We start from the raw sequence: 13886 nt of genomic DNA, 5'->3' as shown, positions 1-13886 counted from the left end.
CTAGACCTCAGCCCTGAACTCTAGAGCTGAGTTTCTCCAAGCATGGTCCCAGATCAGCAGCATCAGCATCACCCTGGGAAGTTGTTAGAAAGGGAATTCTTACCCCAGGCCACTAGATGCAAAGCTCCAGAGGCGGTGGCCAGCAATCTCTATTTTAACAATTCCCCTCCCCTTCTAGGTGAATGCTTCGTTGGCTCAAGCTCCAGAATCCCTACTCCCTAGACTAGAGCACCTTTCTGTTTATTTGCAGGCCACAAAACCACGTTGGTATCTGATCTCTTCATACTTCTGCTGGGAGGTGAAATGGAAGAGGCTTCATTCTTGACACCCACTGTCTTCTTCAGGTCACTTTCCTGGGAACCCCTAAGGACACCCAGGTCAGTCACTCTGCAGAATTCTGTGCAATCTCTAGGCTCAGCCCTTGGCCAGGGCCTCTGAGAGAGCAAAGGAGCTGTAAGCAAGGTAGCACTTCCATAAGCTCCCAAGGCACTGTGGGAGGCAACTGTTAGAAGTCAGAGGGGTGCAGGGAAGGTCAAGGAGCAGTAATGGGCCGGAAAACAGTATGGCTGAACCTACCTGAGACAGCTAATGCAGAGGAGGAAGGAGAGACAGTGCCAGGGGGCTGGCGAGTCAGGGTGTGAGTTACTTGCGCATGTAGACCGGCTGAGGGAAAGACCCCATAGCAAGAATAAGGTTCGGGTTTTGTGTTGATGAGTGGATGCAGTGGAGCCACGGGGCACCAAGAGTGGGCACTGTTGCAGCTCTGCCCAGCATTCATATAAGAGCAGGCTGCTTCTCCTCACAAATCCTTGGTGTCTTCATATGTGACACAGACTCTCTAACTTATATAGTTTGGTGGATATTGAATAAAAACTTGCCAGTGCCAAGTCTAACATGGTACCTAACTTAGAGCAATCACTTAGAAAATGTTAATTATTAGAGTCGTTTTTGATAGCATTTGATTAATGTTTGTTGAAAAAAGAAAGTAGTGGCTGAGCAGGTCAACAGCTTAAGCTTACTCCTGGCCCATGATTCCTATTTGTCTTTTGAGAACTGGGAAATAAGGGTTACATTGGTTCGAATGAAGCTCATCTTAACATAAACTTGAAGCTGCCTCCACCGCTACCCCCAAAAGCAGCCTGCCCCAAAGGCAAATGGATCCCATAGTCAACTTGACAGAATTTGGGACCCAGGCTGATTTTCCCCAGAGAGCTTGCCTGCTCTCCAGTGAACCTAGGACTCCTGTGATTTACGTCATCGTCTTCAGGTGCAAAGAGCTCCACGAACAGGGGCACTCTCTCCCAGGCAGCCGCAATACCCTGGCCCTAGCACGAAGGAGCCCATCTGGTGGTGAGGTGCAGCTGTCCAGGATGTATGCTGGCCCCGCTGGCTCCACGGTGACTAACGGACACAACTGCCACTGCTGCCTTACTTCCAAATAACTTGGAGTAGGACAGTCTCCCAGCCACATGGGTAGCTCCAGGTGGCCACTTTTGGGGATTTCTGCCAGTCTCAGGAAAAGAGAGAAAAGCTCTGTAAAATCATTATAATAATACTTTCTCCTCTTGAAGGATCTTAGCTGTTGGGCCACATGCGAGTTTTTCTCTAAGGTTTCTATGCCAGCACTGTGTGCCTTGATTTTCAGGCAGTGGTGGGGCCTCACAGTGGAGACCCCAGATGCAAAAGTCTGGCTCATCTTTTCTGAAAGAAATACATTCTATAGCAGTGCATCCCAGACTTAGCTGTGTGCCAGATTCCTCTGTGGAACATAACATATGTGCAAATTCTGAATCAGTAGGTGTGTGGCCAGATCCAAACACCAGTGTAGATGTTCACACTGTACAATGAGTCATATCCTGATAAACCCACTGTAAGTCAGAACTGTGTTAATACACCCAGCCTACCAAACATCATCACTCAGCAATACACACACTGACAGTGCCTGGTGGTTTAGCCCTGCGACCATGTGTGTGACTGGGAGCAGTGGCTCAGAGCTGCTGCCCAGCCTCTTGAGAGAGTATTATACATGTGTTGCTAGTCCAGGAAAAGATCAGAATTTGAAGCACAGTTTTTAGTGAATGTGTATTGCTTTAGTGCCCCATCTGAAAGTAAAAAAATAAAATCCTAAGCCAAATATAAGCCAGGGACTATATTTTATTGCTAACCAGCACTGTAGGACTTAATTCTCACAGTGTGGTCTGCACACTGCCTGCTTCCAATCACCTGCAACACTTGTTGAAGATGCAGCTTTCTCAGCCCCACCTCTACCCACTCAGGCACGCCCAGCCTAAACTACAGGTGGGACACACCTAGGTTATAATAAATGATATTTTTAAAAGAAAGTCTTGTTACGTACATTACCTATGTTATGTCTTTTATATGTGGCCCAGGACACAATTTCTTCTTTTTTTTTTTTTCACTTTATTAAATTCTTTATTGGTACATTGTAGGTATACAACACAATTACGTTTCTCATTGGGAATTGTACCTTTACATAATGCATCTTGGTTCTTATTTTTTCCCCATTCCTAGCCCTCCCTTTACCCCCTCCACCCTTCCCTATTTATAAAGACTTTATTTCCATTTTTTCCATTTCTCATCATTTTTCTTTTCCCTTCTTTCCTTTCCCCTGCCCCTCCCACTACCCCTACCCCTTTGGACCTTTTCTTCCTATTTTACATTATCAATTATTCATTCTACTCATTGGTACATTTTAGGTGTACAATATAATGACAATCATCATTGGAAATTTGCACCTTTACATAGTCTCTCTTGGTTCTTATTTTTCACCCTTGCCCAGCCCTCCCTTCAACCCCTCCAGTCCTCCCTAATTACAAAGATTTTGTTCCTATTTTTCCATTTTCTCATATTAATCCCACTCCCTTCTATCCTTACCCCTAGCCCTCTCACTTCCTTCCCCTTTGCCCCTTTTCTTCCTATTTCACATGACCTATTATACATTTAATCCTTATTTACACTTTCAGTTTCTCACACCAGAGAAACTATTCGGTATTTACACATGTGTGTTCTATTTATTTCACTTAAGAGTATCGCCTCAATGTGCATCCACTTAGCTATAAATGTTTCTAATTTCTCATTTTTTATGGCTGAGTAGTACTCCGTTTTATTAAAAAACCACATTTTCTTGATCCAGTCTCCAGTTGATGGGCATTTGGGCTGTTTCCAAGTTTTAGCTATGACAAACTGTGCTGCTATGAAATGGGTGCACATATATCACTGTGGTATGATTCTTTTAATTCTTTGGGGAAGATCCCCAGCAGTGGAATAGCAGGGTCAAATGGGACTTCCAGTCCTAGTTCTTTGAGGTATCTCCATACTGATTTCCACAGTGCTTGCACCAGTCTACACTCCCACCAGCAGTGGAGCAGTGTTCCTCTTTCCCCACAGCCCTGCCAGCATTTGTTATTGGTTGATTTCATGATAGCAGCCATTCTTTCTGGAGTGAAGTGGAATCTCAGCATTGTTTTCATTTTCATCTCTTGAATGACCAGTGATGTTGAACATTTTTTCATGTATTCATTTGCTATTTCTACTTCTTTGTCTGAGAAGTGTCTGTTCATTTCAGATGCCCATTTTTGGATTGGGTCTTTAAATTTGGGAGGTCTGATCTTTTTAAGTTCTTTATAGATTTGAGATAGTAGACCTTTGTCTGAGGAAGAGCAGGTGAAGATTTTTTCCCACATTGTGGGTTGGAGGACACAATTTCTGTTCACTCATTATGGCCCAGATAAGCCAGACAGGTCCAACCCACAGGCTACAGGTCGGACATTCCTGTGACAGCTGCAGGGTATGGGCTGCTTCCTTCCTTTTTTTTTGTTTGGTACCGAGGATCGAACTCAGGTCCTTGCGCTTGCGCAGCAGGCGTCGAAACCACTGAGCTAAATCCCCGGCCCTATGCTTCCTTCTTGACAGGTGACCATCCCTGCAGGTCTGCTTTGAGAACCACTGGCTATCACAAGCCACCGCTGTAGAACAATTAAGCTAGAATTTCTGTCTTAAGAACTCAGCAACTATGGAAAGTGTCAGCCAACATGACACAAAGAAGCAAAGAAAGTAGAAAAAGTGATGTAATCTGAGGCCATGTTGAGTTTGAGGTGAGGAAATTGTGATGGAAAAACACAGGGCTCTCACCTTGACCCTGACCTCACCCTGGCAGAGGGGCTGGTCGTGGTTAGCAGCCTTCTCCTGGGGGAGGCGCTTCTGCCCCTGCTCTTGCAGGGGACAGGGTCGGGGTTTGTGTGTTCTTCCTGGCTGTGTGAGCTGGGATTGGAACTGGGATCCCAAAGGACTGGCGCTGGGCCCCAGCCTCAGCCTGAAGGGTCTGTCCTCCCAGGGGCAGAGGGGCCCCGTGCGCATGTCTGTGAAGTGGCACTAGGAGGCTTTGCTGCCAGCTCCATGGAGCCTTCCTCTCCTGTGGAGAACCAGGCCAGAGCCAGTCTCTAGGGGCCCAGCCAGCCACACAATGGCCTGTCTGTTCCTGTGATTCCAAGCACCCAGGCAGTCAACCCAGAAACTGCCCCTGAGCCCTTTAGGGCAGGCAAATTTAAAGAGCTCTCTTCAACCTAGGCTCAACATTTTATAGGCTAAGAAGATGCATTTGCCTTCCCCAAAGTGCACTTTTCCATACTCTTTTTATTTATTCTTTTTTTTTTTTTTGGTTGTTTTTGAAATAGGCTCTTGCTCTATAGTTCAGGCTGAACTCACTGTGTAGTCCAGGCTGGCCTCAAACTCATGGCAATTCTCCTGCCTCAGCCTCCTAAGTGCTGGGATTACAGGTGTGCACCACCATACCCAGCTGTCTTCCATACTCTTTGACCATGAGATCTTCTAAATGGAATCTTTTCTTCCTCTGCAGCTGATGGTCTCTGGAAAAATTTGTGGCTCTCCAGAATTCCCCCGGGAACTCCTGGGACAAGAGAAACCTGTGTCCACTCAGCAGGATGGGCTGGAAACACACACAGTGTCTTTCTCTCACCCCACAACAGCCAGGGGTCAAACAGCCACCCAGAAGGCCAAAAACTAGATACTTTTTTAAGATTTACTTTTGAGTTTATCTCAATATAAGCCACATCATTTCAAAAGTTAAGGTAGCTGACAAAAACACATACATTATTTGTCAGTTAAAGGAAAAGAAGCAAAGGGAATGTAAAGGAAGGCAAACCAATGAAACCAGGTAGAAGTTTATGCATAAATTTACTACTATACCTATCAAAGACAGAACATACATTGGTTCTGAGCTTTTCGGCCAAAAAAAAAAGAGTGTGTAATTTTAAAGGTAACTCATATATACCCTCAAATCCTTTTTATTTCCTTAAGGAAAACAGTGAACTTTTATTGAGTTTCCTCTATGTGCCAGGCTCTGTTCTAGGCACAAGGGTACAGCCATGAACAAAGTAAAGTCTGTCTTAATCCATAGCAGATGGGGAGGGCAGAAGGAGGAGGAGGAAGAGAGGGAGGGAGAGAAGGGGGGGTGGAGGAGGGAGAAGGGAAGAAGAAAAGGAAAAAGAGAAGAGTGTCTGGGGAGAGGCGTGATCATTCTAGACTGAGCCCTTAGGGAAGTCCCTTAGGGAGTGACGCCTGAGCAGTGCAAAGCCAGCCCTGGATTGCATGGAAAATGTGCTTTCAGCCTGAGGGCAGTGTGTGCAAAGGTCCAGAAGTACAGGGGTGGGGGAGGGAGTGTGTCTGTGGATCTTCCCACAGGTCTGAGTGGCCTAGCATAGGAAAGGGAAAGAAGTTCATGGTGCCCTCGAGATAGGGAAGGAGAGCGGAGCCAGGGGTTGAGCAGTCAGGCCCTGTGATTACACGTTGGCTGGGGCATGAAAATAGGCTGTGGCCAGTGTAAGTTTGCTTAAGCTGCCATCATAGAATACCATCAACTGGGTGGCTCAAACAGGAATTTATATTTTCACATTCTGAAGGCTAAAATCCTGATATCAAAATGTTCACACATTTGGTTTCTTCTGATGCCTCTCTCATTGTTTTTTGTTTTGTTTTGGGAAGTAAGGATCAAATCCAGGGCCTTTTGCAGGCTAGGCAAGCACTCTACTACTGAGCTATATTCCTAGCCCTTCTCCTTTGCTTTTGATGACTGCATGCTTGCTTTTTCTTTCTTTCTTCTTTTTATTAGTGTATGTTTGTAATATGTCATAACTATAGTCATTGTGGGGGATGGAATTGGTATATGGATATATCATATCCTGATCATTTGTGATTCCTTCACCCCCTCCAATCTTCCCTTCCCCCTCCCCCATCCCCATACCTAGCTCATCTCCTAAAAGTCTGCCTTTTTGTTTCCTACTATCTTTCCTTTGTTTAAAGGTTTTTGTGTATGTTTTATGTTTCTCATATAAGAGTAACCATGTGATATTTAACTTTCTGTGTTTGACTTATTTCACTTAACAGTATGGTCTCAGGTTCCATCTGTTTTCCTACAAATGGTATGATTTCATTCTTCTTTATGGCTGAAGAGTACTCCATTGTGTATATATATACCACATTTTCTTTATCCGTTCATCTGTTGATAGACATCTAGGCTATTTCCAGTGGTTACTGTGAGTTACATGTATGACTACTGTATGTCTTTAACTCTTTAGGGAATATATGCAGGAGTGTCACTAGGTCAAATGGAATTTCTGCTTTTAGTTTTTTGAAGAATCTCCATACCAATTTCCATAATGGTTGTACTAGTTTACATTCCCACCAACAATGTAGAAGAGTTTCCTTTTTTCCTCATTCTTACAAGCATTTGTTGCTTTTTGAGTTCTTAATGATAGCCATTCTGGGCCTGGGATTTAGCTCAATGGCACTGTGCCTGCCTCATAAGTGCAAGGTCCTGAGTTTGATTCCCTAGTACCACAAGAGAAAAAAAGATAGCCATTCTGACTGGAGTAAGATGGAATTTCAGAGTTGTTTTGTTTTGGATTTCAACCCATCCTATAGTAGTTATGGATAATGAATTTTTTTTTTCATGTACTTACTGGCCACTTGTACTTCTTCTCTTATGAAGTATCTATTTAGTTAATCTGTTGATATTTTGATTGGGTCTTTTAAGAAGAGGGTTAGGTTTTTTTTTAGTTCTTTATATATTCTAGATATTAGCCCTCTATCAGAAGAGTAGCTGACAAAAAGATTTTTTCCCATTCTGTAGGTTGCCTCTTCATTCTATTGATTGTTTCCTTTGTCATGCAGACGTTTTAAAATTTGACATAATCCCATTTGTTGATCCTTGGAATTATTTCCTGTGCTATTTGATTTCTATTCAGAAAGTCCTTTCCCATGGCTGTGGCTTCAAGTGTTTCCCCTAAGTTATCTTCGAGCAGATTCCAAGTTTCTATTTTTATATCTAAGTCTTTGATCCATATTGATTTGATTTTACTATAGGGTGAGAGATACAGACCTAGTTTCAATCTTCTGCATGTAAATAACCAGTTTTCCAAGAACCACTTATTAAAGAGGGTGTATTTTCTCCAAAATATGTTTTTGGCCCCTTTGTCAAAAATCAGATGGCTCTAGGTGCATGGGATTGTTTTTGTGTCTTCTGTTACCTAGTCTGTTGATGACTGCCTTCTTCTTTTTTTTTTTTTTTTTGCTTAAATTCTTTTATTGGTACATTTTAGGTGTACAGTACGTTTACATTTATCATTGGGTGCTTGTACCTGTACATGATGTATCTTGGTTCTTATTTTTTCCCCATTACCTGTGTGCCCTTCCCTATTTACGATGACAGCCTTCTTGATGTGTCTTCCTATGGTCTTTCCTCTGTGTGTGCATCCCTCATGTATTTTTTTTGTGTACAGATTTCCTCTTCTTTATAAAGATGCTGCTCAGTTTGCTTTAGGGCCCATCCAAATGGCCCCATTTTAACTTAATGACATCCCTCAAGATTCTATGTCCAAATACAGTGACACTCTGAGGTCGTGCTGATTACAGCATGAATTTTAGGGAAGGTAATGCAACCCACTACAAGTCAATGATAGAAGAAGGAAAACAAATTTGGAAGCTAAAGCCATAGTCCGGACAAGAAAAGATGTTGGGCTGGACCAGGGTGATAGATGTAAAAGTGTGAGAAGTGGTCAGATTCTGGAAATATCTTATAGGAAATATAAGACTTGTTGATGGATTGGATGTAGGGTAGGAAGAAAGAGAGGCTTCAAGGATGATTCCAATTTTTTTTTTTTTGCCTGATGTGATGTTCAATTGTTACATGCCAACTTGTCAAGTAAAGCCTGCCTAGCAGATTACTACAGCTGAGTGTGTCTCTAGATGATTGACATGTAGGCCAAACACAAATAGGAAAGACAAAACCCAAATTCAGGTGGCACCAACCACTAGGCTTGTATCCTGGGTGGAATGACAAGGAAAAGAAGAAATAGGTCTTCTCTTTGTTCTTCTTGGGAGAAGCTCTGGTCTGTGACATTGCCTTTGGCATTAGTCTCCAGTTCCTTCAGTTTCTTGCGCAGAATCTTCAGCCTTCCAGTGCAGATTCTTTGGTTTTCCAACATGGACTCACACCAGCCTCTGCAGTGAGCTCCAGGGCTTTGCAGTCTTCCACCCCAGATTCTACAGGCAACCGTGGGACTTCTGCTTCTGATCCTTTTAAGCCTACTTAGTAAATCCTTCATATAATCATGTATTTATATTAAATCTGTTCCTCTGGTGAACCGTAATATACCTGAGAAACTGGAATCATGAAGTTTGACATTTCTTGAGATGGGGAATGGGGAAAACTAAAGGAGGGGAAAATTTGGGCTACGGGATATTGAGCTCAAGGAGTAGAGTTTGGGACATAAAGCGTTTTGGTTTTTTGGGTTTTTTTGGCATCAGGGATTGAACTCAGGACCTTATGCTTGCAAGGCAGGAGGCAGAACCACTGAGCTAAATTCTGGGCCCTGGGACATAAAGTTTTAATGCCTGTTAAGCATCCAAGTGGAAATTTCAAGTAGCCAGTTACATGTGCCCATCTGGAGCTTAGGGAAAGATCAGGGTTTATTGACTTATAAATATTTTTTTCTCATTCCTATGATTCTTTTTTTTTAAATAAAAATTTTAATGAGACATAATTTGCAAACCATAAATTTACCCTTGTAAAGGGTACAACTTGTTAGACTTCAGAATGTTTACAAAGTTGTGCAATAGTCATCAGTATCTCATTTCAGAACATTTTTATCACCCCCAAAAGGAATCCCACACTCACTAGTAGTCACTGGCCAATCCTCTCTTCCTCACAAAACTCTGGCATCCCTTTATCTACTTTCTTTCTCTATTTACTTGCCTTTTATGGACATTTTATAAAAAATGGAATCATGCAATATGTGGCCTTTTGTTTCTGAGTTCTTTCCCTGAGCATAATGTCCTCAAAGTCCACCCATGAGTATCAATTCTCCATTCCTTTTTATAGCTGAATAATATTCCATTATATGGATACACCATGTTTTGTTATACATTCATTAGTTGATAGATCTTTGGGTTGTTTCCTCTTAGGGCTACTATGAATAATGCTGCTATGACTATTCACGTACAAGCTTTTGTGTGAACACGTGTTTCCAGTTCTCTTGGGTGTAGTTAGGAGTGGAATGCTGGGTCATAGGGTAACTGTGTTTAACATTTCAGAAACTGCTAAACTTTTCTGAAACAGCTGTACCATTTTACATTTTCACCAGCAGTGCATAAATTTCAGTTTCTCCTGATATTTTAACAAGCCTTAAAAATTCTTTTTTGGTACTAGGGCTTGAACCCTCCTTTATTTAAATTTTAAGAAGGGGTCTTACTGAGTCACTAAATTGCCTAGGCCGGGCTTGAACGTGTGGTCCTCCTGCCTCAGCCAGCCAGAGTGTTGGGACTACAGATGTGCACCACATGCCGGGAATGCCTATCTTTTTAATTATAGCCTTCTAGTGAGTGTGAAGTGGTCTCTCATTCTGGTTTTTATTTGCATTTTCCTTATGACTAATGATGTAGAGCATTTTTCATGTATCTAGTTGGCCTCTTGTATATCCACTTTGGAAAAATATATTCAAATTATTTGCCTATTTTAAAATTTGGGTTGTCTTTTTATTATTCAGTTGTAAGAGTTCCTCATATCCTCTGGATACAAGTTTCTCTCTGAATATGAGTCACAAATATTTTTTTCCTATTTGGTGTATTGTCTTTTCCTTTTATATCTTCTCTTTCTTTCTTTTCTCGAGATGGGGGTCTCACTTTGTTACTCAGTCTGGCAATTCAACTTGCTATCCTCCTGCCTCAGCATCCTGGGTAGCTGGGATTACATGCTATTTTCCCTTTCTTTGTTTTGTCCTTTGAAGCATAAGAGTTTTAAATTTTGATAACCTGTCATATAAATTTGAGACTTACCAGTATATTGCTATTTTAAACTGCAAGATTCAATGAGATCCACCAGGAAGTTAATTAAGGAATGAAAGTATCAAAATCTGAACCCGAGATTGCTCTTCCCTCAGAGACCCAAGATGTGGAAAGACAGTAACAAAGGAGACAGAAAAGGACTCCACTCTCTCTTCTGTTTTTAAGGGCTTATCCCTTTTCAGAGTAGCAAGAGAGAATTCAAAATTCTTGTTCATTTTTTAGGCTGTACAGTTTTGACCCTCCGTTTCAGTCCTTTGCTTCATAGCCACACAAATGCCAGGGGCCTTGCCCATTCCAGTGAGGAGGGCTGGTGTGTCAGTTCAGGCCCTTGAGGAAGCAGATGCCAAGATGACATTAGAAGCACCACAGATTTATTGGATGTAGTTTCAGCAAAAGATAAGGGAGGAAGAAGGAGGGCTAGTCCGAGAGAAGCTTCAGACTGAATGGAAGCCATGACTCCTGTGAAGGGGGAGGGAGAAGGAAAGAGGCTTGAGTAGGAAGAGCCCCAAACCACAATGCAAGTCTGAGAACCTATTGGCCAGTCCAGCAGGGCTTACAGCACATAAAGGGGGTCCATGTGGCCAGAAGTGACCTGTGTCTAGTACTTTTGCCATGTTCACTGTCATTGGCTAGAAGCAGCCTGAGGAGAGTGTGGCCTTCTCATGGGCACCGAGAGAGATCATAAAGATGCTCTTTCTGAGGACTTCAGCTAACTGCAGGCCTCCCAGCAGATTCATTCTTAAAGGGACACCTGCATCCCCATGTCTTTAAAACCTATCCCTCATGCTTACAAATCATGCTCATATATACTCAGGAAAACAGCTCCCCCGTAATTTACACAGGTTTGTCTTCCTTGGGTGAAAATTATAAGGAAATTAGAACAAACTACAGCCCCAGTGGCTGCAGAAGGTCTCAGGGCATCCATTGGGACTTAGGGTTCTACTCCTCCTCCATACCCATGTACATTTTCCCCATCTTGAGCTATCACCTCTGCAGATCTTTGTGGCTTACTTGCCAATGTGACTCAAACACTAATTCTCAAGAGGCCTGAGCCTCAGCCTTCTTAATGGGCTAACTGTACCTATGTACATGTCACCTAGGTTCCATGTGCATGCCTCCACACCTCCATTGCATACAAGCAGCCCTACTTCCTCTTGCTGATCAGAATCCATTGCCTCTGCCAAGGTTGACTTCTTACCTGCTAGCCCTTAGTGACAAAGAATCCAAGTTCCCTGCCAGCAGCCAAAGCTGGTGGTTCAATGGGGCATTGCTGTGTCATTTGGCAGAATGTACTCCCTTTTTGAACCGTAACCACTAACCCTGCAAAACCCAGAGTTGTAGGGGCAGGAAATACAAAGTCCCTCAGTGGGTCACGAGGAGTAATGATAAAGCTTTCACTGCTTTGTTCTCTGGTCAATGGATTTAGCCTACTGTGACATAGTAGTATGTCATGGGGACATCGTGACATATTGAGCTCTCTGATTTAATGCCTACAGTGGATCCTGAAGCGTGGCACCCATCCTTCAGCTGTGCCTGTAGAAGGTCATCCCAGCACTCTGTGAGGCTCTCTGTGTCTGGCTGGTGTGCTTTTGGGTGATGCAGCGAGTGGATTCCATGTTAATGGGCCCACATCTACTATGAAGGGTCCCCAGGACAAGTGTATTTAGAGTAGAATAACAACTGGACTAATTTTTCTCTAAGCCCCTAGATACTGGCTGAGGATCTGTAAGCAAGAAAGGCAAACCCAAACTTGTAGGGAATAATTATCTCTCTATATAAGGACAAACTGAAGGCCCTTCCAAGACAGAAAGAGCTCAGTGGAGACAATTTGCCATCAAATAGCCATATCTCCTTGAGGAATAAATGACATGTCAAGGGCTGCAGTAACAAAGATGCACAAAGTGGTTTAAACAACAAAAATTTATTGTCTCATGATTCTTAAGGCTGGAAGTCTGGAAGCAAACATGTCAGCAGAGTTGGTTCTTTCTGAGTGCCATGAAGGAAGAAATCTAACATAGGCCCCCCTCCTCGGCTCATAGGTGGCTGTCTTCTCCTTGTATCTTTATTTTGTCTTCCCTTTGCATGTGTCTGTACCTAAACTTCCTCTTAAAGGATGCTAGTCACATTGAATTAGACTTAATCACCTCTTTAAACACTCTGTCTCTGAATGCAGTCATATTTTGATGTATTGGGGATTAGGACTTTAACATAAAAATTTGCTGGGAGGGTTACACTTCAGCCCATAGTACAAGCTCAGGACTGGCTTTGTTGCTTCCCAGTTGAACATTCAAAGGCATCAGCAGCTAGATCAGCTATAGTAAGTTGGGATCCTTGGTGTTTGACCCATACATCTCTGAGCCTCCTTCTCCGTTACCAAGGTGACTGTATGCATGTGCCCATCTTGCACGCGGAGGCATTTTGTCTGCTTGATTAATCAGTGTCTCTTCCATGGTGGATGTGTTCATGTGAACATTAAAATGTTATACACAGATTTTCACTTGGTGCCTGCTCCCATTTGTCCAGCCACGTATCTCTGCCCCAGACCTCTTCATCTCTGATCTCCTGGGCCACTAATTAGTAAGCAGCCCATGGATTCTGCCCATAAATCTCTCTCTGGCCTCATCAGACCACTTTTCCTACAGAATAGATGGGTGTATGCATCACTTTCAGCTCTGTCCATTGGGAAGATTTTCCACCTCCAGGTTTCACGGCCACTCCTATACCAGCCCACTCATGAGCCAAACTAGAGCTTCTTCCTCCTTCAGCTGGTATTAAGGACCCCTTTCTCCCGAACAGGGCATAGGTACAAGTAGGGGGAGGGACATTTGTGGCACTCTCAGGTGACCTGAGAGTCTAGACTACCTGTTTGTATACCTTGATCCTAAATGGATCATTTCCAACTTACAATGTAGAAATTTGGGGCTCATTCATCTTTGTGACTTGGTGACTCCAACAGAACCCACCTCATAATAGGCTGTTTCGGATACATGAAACTCATATGTACCCCATGGCCAAGTGAGTGGCCTCTATTAGGGCCCAGTAACCTATCAGGAATCGTTTTTCCAACAGCATATACCGTACTTGTCTGCTGTGGATGGCACAGTCTTGCTCTAAAATCCGAGGGCTGCATCATGATTCTTCCACTGCGGCTTGTACAATGTGTCTTGTACCTGCAGGGAATATTTGGTCACACCCTGATCAGTGGCAGTCCCTGAATCTTTATAGCATTCATCTTCCACTCCGCAGGGTGCAGTTGTCTCCCCAAGGTTTCCCATGTTTAGCTACCTCTTGCTCATTCTATCTTATCAGCATGATGCCATCAATAGAATGCATCAGTGTGATGTTCTGTGGGATTTCTACAGTGTGCAGATCTCTGCGGACTGTATTTTTTGTTTGTTTGTTTTAGTTTGGTTTGGTTTTTGTTTTTTGAGGCAGGGTCTCACTATGTAGTTCAGGCTGGCCTTGAACTCACTAGATAGCCCAGGCTGGCTTCAAACTCTTGGCAA

General features: G+C 43.2%; 1 protein-coding gene across 1 annotated transcript in view; it reads left to right on the top strand.

The window, feature by feature from the left end:
- Positions 1-13886, top strand: part of LOC106010177 (uncharacterized) — a 149126-nt gene that overhangs the window by 81702 nt on the left and 53538 nt on the right. The window contains exon 8 of the mRNA XM_087180465.1: positions 251-377. The gene's annotated coding sequence lies outside the window, so the exon portion shown is untranslated. The remainder of the gene's footprint in view (positions 1-250; positions 378-13886) is intronic.

The sequence above is a fragment of the Heterocephalus glaber genome, unplaced genomic scaffold (assembly GCF_053883595.1).
Source record: "Heterocephalus glaber isolate CG9 unplaced genomic scaffold, H.glaber_assembly_v1.0 deba00001463, whole genome shotgun sequence".
In the NCBI taxonomy this organism is placed as follows: Eukaryota; Metazoa; Chordata; class Mammalia; order Rodentia; family Bathyergidae; genus Heterocephalus; species Heterocephalus glaber.
Note: the sequence above shows the minus strand (reverse complement) of the source record. Positions and strands in the feature narration are given on the sequence as shown.